The 9,555-nt window shown below is 37.8% G+C and overlaps 1 pseudogene; it reads right to left on the bottom strand.

Moving 5' to 3' along the window:
• Positions 1 to 2,254: 2,254 nt before the first annotated feature.
• Positions 2,255 to 9,555, bottom strand: part of LOC102836318 — a 23,314-nt pseudogene continuing 16,013 nt past the window's right edge.

Genomic DNA, 9,555 nt, shown 5'->3' with positions numbered 1-9,555 from the left:
TGAAATATTGCATAACAAACTCATGCATTTGTTGAATATTGTTGAAGGAGTTCATGAATGTTGTTGCAGGGCTTAATCAAGATTCTCTGATGCTAGCTAAGCTCAATGCTCTTTTAAGTTCTTTATGTGGTCTCTGTTTGAACAAAAAAATACAAATTAATTAAAGAACTTCAAATAGTGCTTGCAAAGTCAACAAACAAATAAATATACTAGTCAGCTAGCTCCATGCTCAGAACATGACAGCTATCCCTTGTGGCTTCCAGAGAAATTGAGGCTAATATAACCAACATTATGAGATGCCCAGTATTCAAGCAAAGAAGGTCACATAGCTTTATTATACTCTGAACTGATGATTATGTAGCTTGAATTTCCTGTGGCCTCATTCAGAATGGGGCTTTGAAAAATGAAAGTGTCTTAAAGAAAGGATATTGGTGTGAAAGAGCATCTGAAAATGACTTAATTTGAAAAACAAAACAAAAGCAGCTAAAATGGGATATTTCAGCCAGTAAAAAACGACTATCCAGGAGTGAAGATGAATGGGACTGTTGACATCTGAAGAGCTTTCCTGAGAAGGAAAGATCATAGAGGTTCACTCCTTAGTTCAAGAAATAGTATCTAATATTTTAACTGTGGAAATTGTTGGTCTACAAACATGATGATGATGATAATGATGACCATAATAATATTAAATTATACCAACTGTGGTATTTTCACATTTTTAAAGTTTGGGATAATGCATTTACTCTCTTCCTCTTTCTAACTCTTGACTAAGAAATTCAAATTAAAACAACACATTTCATCATTTCAAAATGCCCTTTGATGTTCAAGTGGCAGATTGAAAGGCAGAAGGTCAGCAAAGTATGTTCAATTTAGAAGCTGTATATTTAAAGGAGAAAGTATCCTGGAGTTAAGAGAGTAGTTTTTGGTCTGCCCTCTCTTAGGCTGGAGACAGAGCAGTTAGCTGTCTCTGTACAACACACTGTAGAAACGCCATCCAACACTTACTAATTCAAGACTTGATTTACTCTGATTGGCTAAATAAATAGGTCAAGCAAAACTGCAAGTTGTGTAATACAGCTTTGTAAATTCTCTGTAACATTCAAGTTTGGATAATTACAGAAGGAAAATGATGGTTTTGTAAGTGTTGTGTAAACCTAACTCTCATGGATTTGGAGTCAAACTAGAATGTTCTGTGTGTGTGTGTGTGTGTGTGTGTGTGTGTATGTAAAAGTTATGTAACTATCTCCATTTGTATAAAAGAAAAATATCAATAATCTCACTTCTTTGGGCTGTTGTGAGGACAGGGATAACCATATGTATAAAGAATTTAATTCAACATAAATGTAGTCCTGGTGTGGCACTGGATAATAAGCACCGGACTACAACTACAAGGCTAGTGGTTCAAACCTACCAGCTGCTCCTCAGAAAACCCTATAAAGGGTTGCAATGAGTCGAAATTGACATGTTGGAACTTAACAAAAATAACATAGCAAATGATAAATGCTTACAAGAAACTAATTGTTTTTATTATATTCATGATGCTTGTTTCAATCAGGTATAATTTCACAGTCATAGATAGCTTTGTGAAGGGCCCAACTACAGCTTCTGTGCACATAGATAAGACTTTTTGGATTGTTGATTTGGCTATTGTTTACAATAAAGTACCTCTTAATTGAATAACAGAATTTATTGTATAAAGTTCATTTTAATAAGATCTAATAAATACTTGCAACAAATGACATCTGTTGAGACACAGAGATACCTTCATTCTGGTTTTTAAATTTGTTTAACCATTTCCTCTTTTGAAAGTAGAAATAGGAAAAAAATTGTGAAATGATACCAAGAAAAATGTAGCTAAGGATTCTGGAGCAGAGGACTTTGAGAAGATGGTGATAGGAAGTTAGTTCTCCTCCTCCCACCCAAAACTCCTACATGCTGAGGCCCACAGAGAGTCATGTGCACTTGAGGCATTGAGTTCCACGGTGGCCTTGGTATGGAGAACTGATGTAGAACCATGAGCCCTTGAAAGGATGAGCCCATGGAGGCCAGGGCTTGCAAGGAAAACGAAGTAGCAACGAAAACATGTATGGATCTTTCCTGCCGCATGCACAGGAGAATAGTAGCAGCTACATCAGGAAAATAAACACAAAAATGGGTGACTTGCATACTTTTTCCTACCAGTCTTATGATGAACTACACAATCTGGCAGCTCTGATGTCATTTTTTATTCATATCACTTTCATGCTCTCATTCTTCAGTATCGGCTCTGTTTCTTGAACCTCAGGCTCTTGACAATTGTTACATCCTTTGCTTTCCTCAAAAACTGTGTCATTTGCTTATTTAAAAGTCGTATATTCATGAATAAGCTTACTATATTTACTTTCTGTCTTTCCAGGAAAATCATCCTGATAAGCCCTGAAAAATGAAATAAAATAAGAAACCCATGCAAAACAAAGATAAAAATGGAATTTAAGAATAAATTTAGTAAAAATGGGTAGACTGAAACTTTAATGAATACTATAAAACATAGTGAATGTAAATAAAACACTTGGATAGGAAAACTCAAGATAAAAATGTTAAAAATTAATATTTTAAAAAATAATCTAAAACACTTTAATGTTTAACAAAGTTGCCTTAAATAATTTTAAGTGAAATACACAGGGTTGGAGATAAATGCTCATGGACAGCTAGGAAAACTGTTGGAAATGTACTTGAAATATAGTTCACAGTTAACAGAACCATTAATTTTTTTTTTTTAAGTTTTTGTTATGAATTGAGTGATAGTTTACATGGAAAAACATCAGTTTTGCACTCATCTTATCATCATGATTCACGCAGTCAAATATCTTTGCTTAGTTAATGAAACACAAGTACACATCTTTCTGGTATTCTCTGCTTTAAGCCAAGACCCTTCTGATGTCAGCAGTGAGAAACCTCATTCCATGTCGTCTTCTGAATCCAGTTTGAATTTCTGGTAGCTCCCTGTTGATGTACTACTGCAACCATTTTAGAATTATGCTAAGCAAAATGTTACTTGATGTGATATTAATGATACTGTTGGATGATTTCCACATTCCATTGGGTCACCTTTTTTAGAATAGGCAGAAATATAGATTTCTTCCAATCAGCTGATTAGGTGGCTGTCTTCCACATTTCTTGACATAGAAGTGTGAGTGCCTTTAGTGCTGCATCAGTTTGTTGAAACTTTTCACTTTGTATTCCACCAACTCCAGGAGCCTTGCTTTTTGCCAATGCCTGCAGTGCAGTGTGGACTTCTTCCTTCAATTCCATCAATTCTTGCTTATATTGGAACCTCTTGAAATGACTGAAGATCAACCAGTTCTTTTGGTACAGTGACTCTGTGTAATCCCTCAATCTTCTTTTGATGCTTTCTGTCTCATTCAATATTTTGCCTATAAAATCCTTCAATATTGCAACACAAGGCTTGGATTTCTTTAGTTTTTTCAGCTTCAGAAATGCTGAACTTGTTCTTCTTTTTTGATTTTCTAACTCTAGATTTCATTATTATTTTTTTTTTTCATTATTTCATTTCATTATAATACATGATTCTGTCTTCTTGAGCTGCCTTTTGACTTTTTCTGTTCTGGTCTTTTACTCTATCATTTTCTACAGTTACTTTAACTTCTATGTGTTCCAGAGCAAGTGTCAGAGTCTCTTCTGACATCCATTTTTATCTCTTTTTTCTGTCTCTTTATAGACTTTTTTCTTTCTTCCTGGATGATGTTCTTGATGTCATCCCACAACTCTTCTGGTCATTAGCAGAAATTAGCACACCAAATTTGTTCTTCAGAAGGTCTCTAAATTCATGTGGGAGATAAGATCATATTTTGTTCTCATGGACTTGTTTTAATTTTCTTTAGCTTTAGCCTGAACTTTCATATGAGCAGTTGTTGGTTGTTTCATAGTTTGTCCCTGGCCTTATTTTGGCTGATGATATTGAACTTCTCCATCATCCCTTCCCACAGATTTAGTCAGTTTGATTCCTGTGCATCCCACCTGTGTATAGTCATTATTTATGCTATTAAAAAACCGTATGTGCAATTAATCAGTTGGTGGTGTTGCAAAATTCTGTCATGCAATCTCCAGCATAATTTTGATAACCAAGGCAATATTTTGCAACTACCAATTTTCCTCTTTGTTTACAACTTTTGCAGTCCAATAACCAGTAATTATCTATGAATCTATATTGCAGTTTTGATCAATTTCAAACTGAAGAAGTTGGTTGTTGTTTTTATGTGCCATGTAGTCAGTTCTGACTCATAGTGACCCTGGACAGAGTTTCCGAGGCTGTAAATCTTTACGGGAAAGCCTCATCTTTTTCCTGCAGAACAGCTGGTAGTTTTGAACTGCTGACCTTGAGGTTAGCAGCCTGATTAGTAATCACTACGCTACCAGAGCTCATTGAAGAAGTTGGTAGGATTCTTCAATTTCATTATTATTGACTTTAGTGGTTGATGTTTAAATTTGAAAAATAGTGGTATTAAGTGGTCTTTCTTGTAGACATAAGGATATTATCCTATCACAGACAGTATCATACTTCAAGATAGAACTTAAAATGGTTGTTTTGTCAATGAATGCAGTGCCATTTCTCTTCATTCTGTCATTACTGACATATTAAGCCATATGACTGTCTGTTTCAAAATGGTCAATACCAGTCCGTTTCAGCTCACTAATGTTAGGATATTGATCTTTGTTGTTTTTGACAACTCACAATTTTCTTAGATTCATAATTTGTGCATTAATTATTCCAATTATTAGTAGATGTTTCCACTTGTTTCTCCTCATTTTGAGTTGTGCCTCATCACCAAATGAAAGTCCCAAAATCGTTGCTCCATTCGCATCATTTTGGTCACCTCTAAATTTGAGGAGGCAGTTCTTCCCCATTAACATTTTGAGTGACTTCATCTCTGACACTATATCAGATATTGTTCTGCTGCTATTCCTAAGGTTTTCAGTGGCTGACCTTTCAAAGTGCCACATTATGACAAACTGACAGACAAGTGGTCAGCTACCAACTTCCTTAAATGTTGGTGGTGTTAAGTGCCATCGAGTCGGTTCCAACTCATAGCGACCCTATATAGGGTTTCCGAGGAGTGGCTGGTGAGCTTGAACCTCCGACCTTGCGTTCAAACTGACTTTGCAGTCCAGAGCATTAAACCACAGCACCACACCAGTTCTCCATTGTGGTTGTGGTTATGTGCCATGGAGTCGGTTCCGACTCATTGAGTCCCTGCACAGGGTTTCCGAGGCTGTAAATCTTTACAGGAGCACAAAGACTTCTTAAATAGTATAATACAAACTTGCTCATCATTTTTCTCGACTTTGGCAGTTACATATTTCCTACACAATGATATGTGTTTCAGGTGAGTTATGTGAAAGCTTTCCAAAACTAAAACTTAATGAATCCCCAGAATGGATGCATAAGTGCTTCATTACCTAAAAGCAATGTTTCCAATTAGTTTCTGCCACTGGGTTTTATTTTCCCAGTACGATTTAGTTAATGTCTTAGCTAAAGAGAAAGTGAGCCACTGATTAAATTAATGTCCTACTATAAGATAAAGTGAACCACTGTTAGCATAAATCCTTGTTAGATAGCATTTGACCAAAACCACCACTAATTTTCTAGCCAACTACAAACATACTTGTTAGACTATAGGATCCTGGGGTTCTTTTTGCTTCTTCTATTGTTTACTTTTCATTTTCCTGAAATAAGGTACCTACGTAGGAAATAGAAGCTTCTTTTGAAGACACAATGTGATTGAGACCACCCATGTTGTATAAGAGGAGGATTTTTTTTTTCTTAGATTAGAAAATATAATTTCCCAGGGTAGTAGAATCAGTGTTCCAACTTGGAGCATAAGCACTGGATTGGAAATAACGTTTGAGGTTCAAGCCTACCAGTTGATTTACAGGAGAAGGATGAGTCATTCTGTTCCTGCAAAGACTTACATCCTTGCAAACCCTATTCTGGACCACTCAGAGTTGTTACCAACCTGGTGCACACAACTACCACCATCATCATGAACTGGAATCAACTTGATGGCAGGGGTTTGGTTTTGGTTTTGGTTTAGGCTGGGCTGCAAGGTCCCTGGTGGCACAACTGTAACCATTAAAAGCTTGGTTGCTAACCCAAAAAACCTTTACTGGTTTAAACTCACTCAGAGAAGTTGGTGAGCTCTGGTAGCGTAGTGGTTACAAATCGGACTGCTAACCTCAAGTCAGCAGTTCAAAACTGCCAGCTGTTCTGTAGGAGAAAGACGAGGCTTTCTGCTTCTGTAAAGATTTATAGCCTTGGAAACCCTGTGTAGCCTCACTATGAATCGGAACCGACTCCACGGTACTTAACAACAACAAGAGGTTTGGTGCTCTGCTCCCATAAAGATTGTTGTTAAGTGTCTTTAAGTCAGTGCTGACTGATAGTGACTCAAACCAACCTTGCGGTTCAAACCAATCTTGCAGTCCAGCACATTAACCCGCAGTGCCACACCAGGACTCCATAAAGTTTACAGCTAGGAAAACATTATGGGGCAACTCTACTCTGTCACATGAGCTAACTATGAGACAGGACCTACTCAAATGCAGCTCACAGTAGCAAGGTTGGCTGTTGGTCCTCCATGCCTTTCCTCTCTCTCCCTGATGTCCTATATTTATAGCCCTGTAAAGTTGCCCTAACTGACTCCAGTTTTGAATCATGAGCAGCCCCTGCATGTTTAAGTCCTGCCTGAGTGGAAAGTTTTAAGTAGGGACTTTCTCAGCTGCATCTCCTCTCCCTCTCCTAACCATAGCTTATTTTTGCTTCTGTCAAACAGCTTACACATACATCCAACCCCTGGTCTCTCAAGATAACTGTCCCAGCAAATGAACCCCTAGCCCTACCCTAATGGCTTATGCATATACTTTACCCCTGGTTTGTGCAAGATAATGTCAGACTGCCTCTGTATAAATACTCTTTGAAAAATTAGGTAGGGGCTGAGTCATTCCACTTTTAGGGCGGCTGTAGTCACTGGCCAACTAATAAAGGTTTCCTTGCTGATCCTGAGAGTCTTGAGTGGTCATCTGGGTAAATTGAGGCACAGCAGTCCCACACATTTATTGTATTTGTCCTGCCTTGGAAGACCATTATGAGCCCTGGTTAATAGGTTCAGTTCACTAGTCAATATAATTCTTAAGACAAAACTCTCAAATACAAACTATCATACAGACAAGAAATATCTCCTTTATTCAGTGGTGTATCTATGGTATGGCAGGTATGACTGCCCCAGGAATCACTTCAGGGGTAAGCACCAATGAGTAGTTTCTATTCACATTCAGTTTTCATTGTCAGCTGTGAGCGATCACTCAACAATTTAAATCTATTTGCCTGCCATAGTGCCTATTTTCTGTAGTTAAGCCTCTGCCCCATTCAATCTTCATCATTAAAGATCCAGAGCAGTCCCTTGGTGGCACAAATGGCTAACATGCTAATCAAAAAGGTAATAGATACCTATGAGGAAATTTTGTGTTTCTATGATAAGATTCCAACTCATAGTGCCGGGCAAAGCAGGCTCAGGGGATGGTGCTGGAACTCTGAAACACATTTAAAGTAATATTTAGAAGATTGGAAGGCTTACAGAGTGGGGGAATTTGTAGGAGAATCAAGAAATCCATTGTTTTCTGATTTAAGATGCTCAGCTGTTCCCAGAGCCGCCATCTTGGGAGAGAACATCTTGATTGTATCAGGATTGATATCAAAATTTGAAGTGACAGTTTCGACATAAAACCAAACGGTCACCACTCCTCTGTTTGTTGTGCTGTGGTGGCTTGAGTTGCTGTGATTCTGAGGGCTATGCCACTGGTATTTTAAATAACCAGCAGGGTCACCCATGGTGGACAGGTTTCAGATGAGCTTCCAGACAAAGACAGACTAGGAAGAAAGAGTGACGAACTGCTTCCGAATCGTTAGTCACTGTAAACCTTATGAATAGCAGCGGTAGTAAGGTTGGCCCAGGATCGGACATTGTTTTGTTCTGCTGTGCATGGGGTCGCTATGAGTCGGTTCTGACTCGATGGCACCTAACAACAACAACATAGTGACCCTGCATAGGGAACCTACTCAATAGCACTTAACAACAACAACAATTGATAATATGATAGGATTTTTATCTGCCAGAATTATGAAGTGATTTTTCTTAAAGCTTCACAGTGAAACTTTAGAGAAGCTTCTGGAGTCAATTTCAAAAGAGTGTGGGGACTGCACTAAGGCTGGGCCTTTAAGATTTTTTTTATCTCAAAAGTATTGACCAGCAACTGGTTAATAACAATGGATTCCTATCTGATCCTGAGCAGTAGTGATTTCTGCTCTTGCTAACTGGTGCTTCTCTGTATCAACCTGTCTGTGTCTCTAGTTTTAGAAGTAGCAGTCTGCCTTGTGGTCTCAATTTTCTAATAGATCTAAAAACTACTAATTTTCAGTTGTTTTCTTCTTGTGGATATAGGAGAGATGACTTTCATGTTGGATCAAGAACGAAAACTATTATTATTTTTATAAGAATATATTTTCTTCACTTTTTTTCCTCTTCAAATGAGCTAAGCAGAATCTAAATGAAGAATGTTGTTGTTGTTAAGTGCTGTACAGTCAGTTCTGACCCATAGTGACCCTGTATAGGGTTTCTGAGGAACAGTTGGTGGGTTTGAAATGGCTGTTACTGGACAAAAGTCTGACCACTAGTCACTGTAGCCACTTTTGAGAATCAGCATTCTCTTTATTGATAGATCTGGAAGGCAGTGAGAATCTGCCTCTGAAAGACTGCATTGTTTTCCCACATACAATCCAAAGTCTATACCCCTCTAGGTATCCACCTGTCTGTATTATTTCATTCCTTTCTCAGAGTTTTATGGCTCTTTCATTTGGTTGATACAGTTTTTGTCCCACTGAATCAAGGTGCCTTTTATCCTGGAATGTGATTGCCCCAAACAATGTTAATGGCCTGTTCAGAAACATTTGTCTTAAGGTTACATTCTTTTCTTTAATGGATGAGATCATAGCCCTCTGAGATGCCTCCTGGCTTATCTTCTTATCCTAGATTTAAAGCAACAATGTGGCACTAAATCCTTAGCCTATATGTTCCTGGAGCACTGGGGAAATGTTAGTCAGGGCAGTAATGTTTGGGAACAACGACTTAAAGGTTTTGACAAGAAAGGAGAAGAAAATTTATTAAAAATCTTTCTTTCACGTTGACCTTGTGTTTCACAGTCCAGTGTTGATCCTACAGTACAACAAAAAGCTGTTAAGTTTTCCTGGAAAGGGTCAGGAATTCAATAATTCATTTTGTCTTTTTTGCCAAAATAGTACTGATGTTTCTGGTAAGCTTTCTCTCTGATTCCTATGATGGCTTTTAGAGTTCTTTGCCTTTGTGTAGAAGCACTAAAAAAGTTGGAGTGCTTGCCATGACTGAGAAGACACACCTTGGTGCAGGCCAAACTCCATTTTGTTAAAAACAAAAATAAAATTCCACTTTGGTGGTGGTGGTTATGTGCAGTGGAGTCGGTTCCAAC

This window comes from Chrysochloris asiatica, unplaced genomic scaffold (genome assembly GCF_000296735.1).
Source record: "Chrysochloris asiatica unplaced genomic scaffold, ChrAsi1.0 scaffold00490, whole genome shotgun sequence".
NCBI lineage: Eukaryota > Metazoa > Chordata > Mammalia > Afrosoricida > Chrysochloridae > Chrysochloris > Chrysochloris asiatica.
The sequence above is the reverse complement of the archived record's forward strand: the minus strand, read 5'-3'. Positions and strand labels throughout refer to the sequence as shown.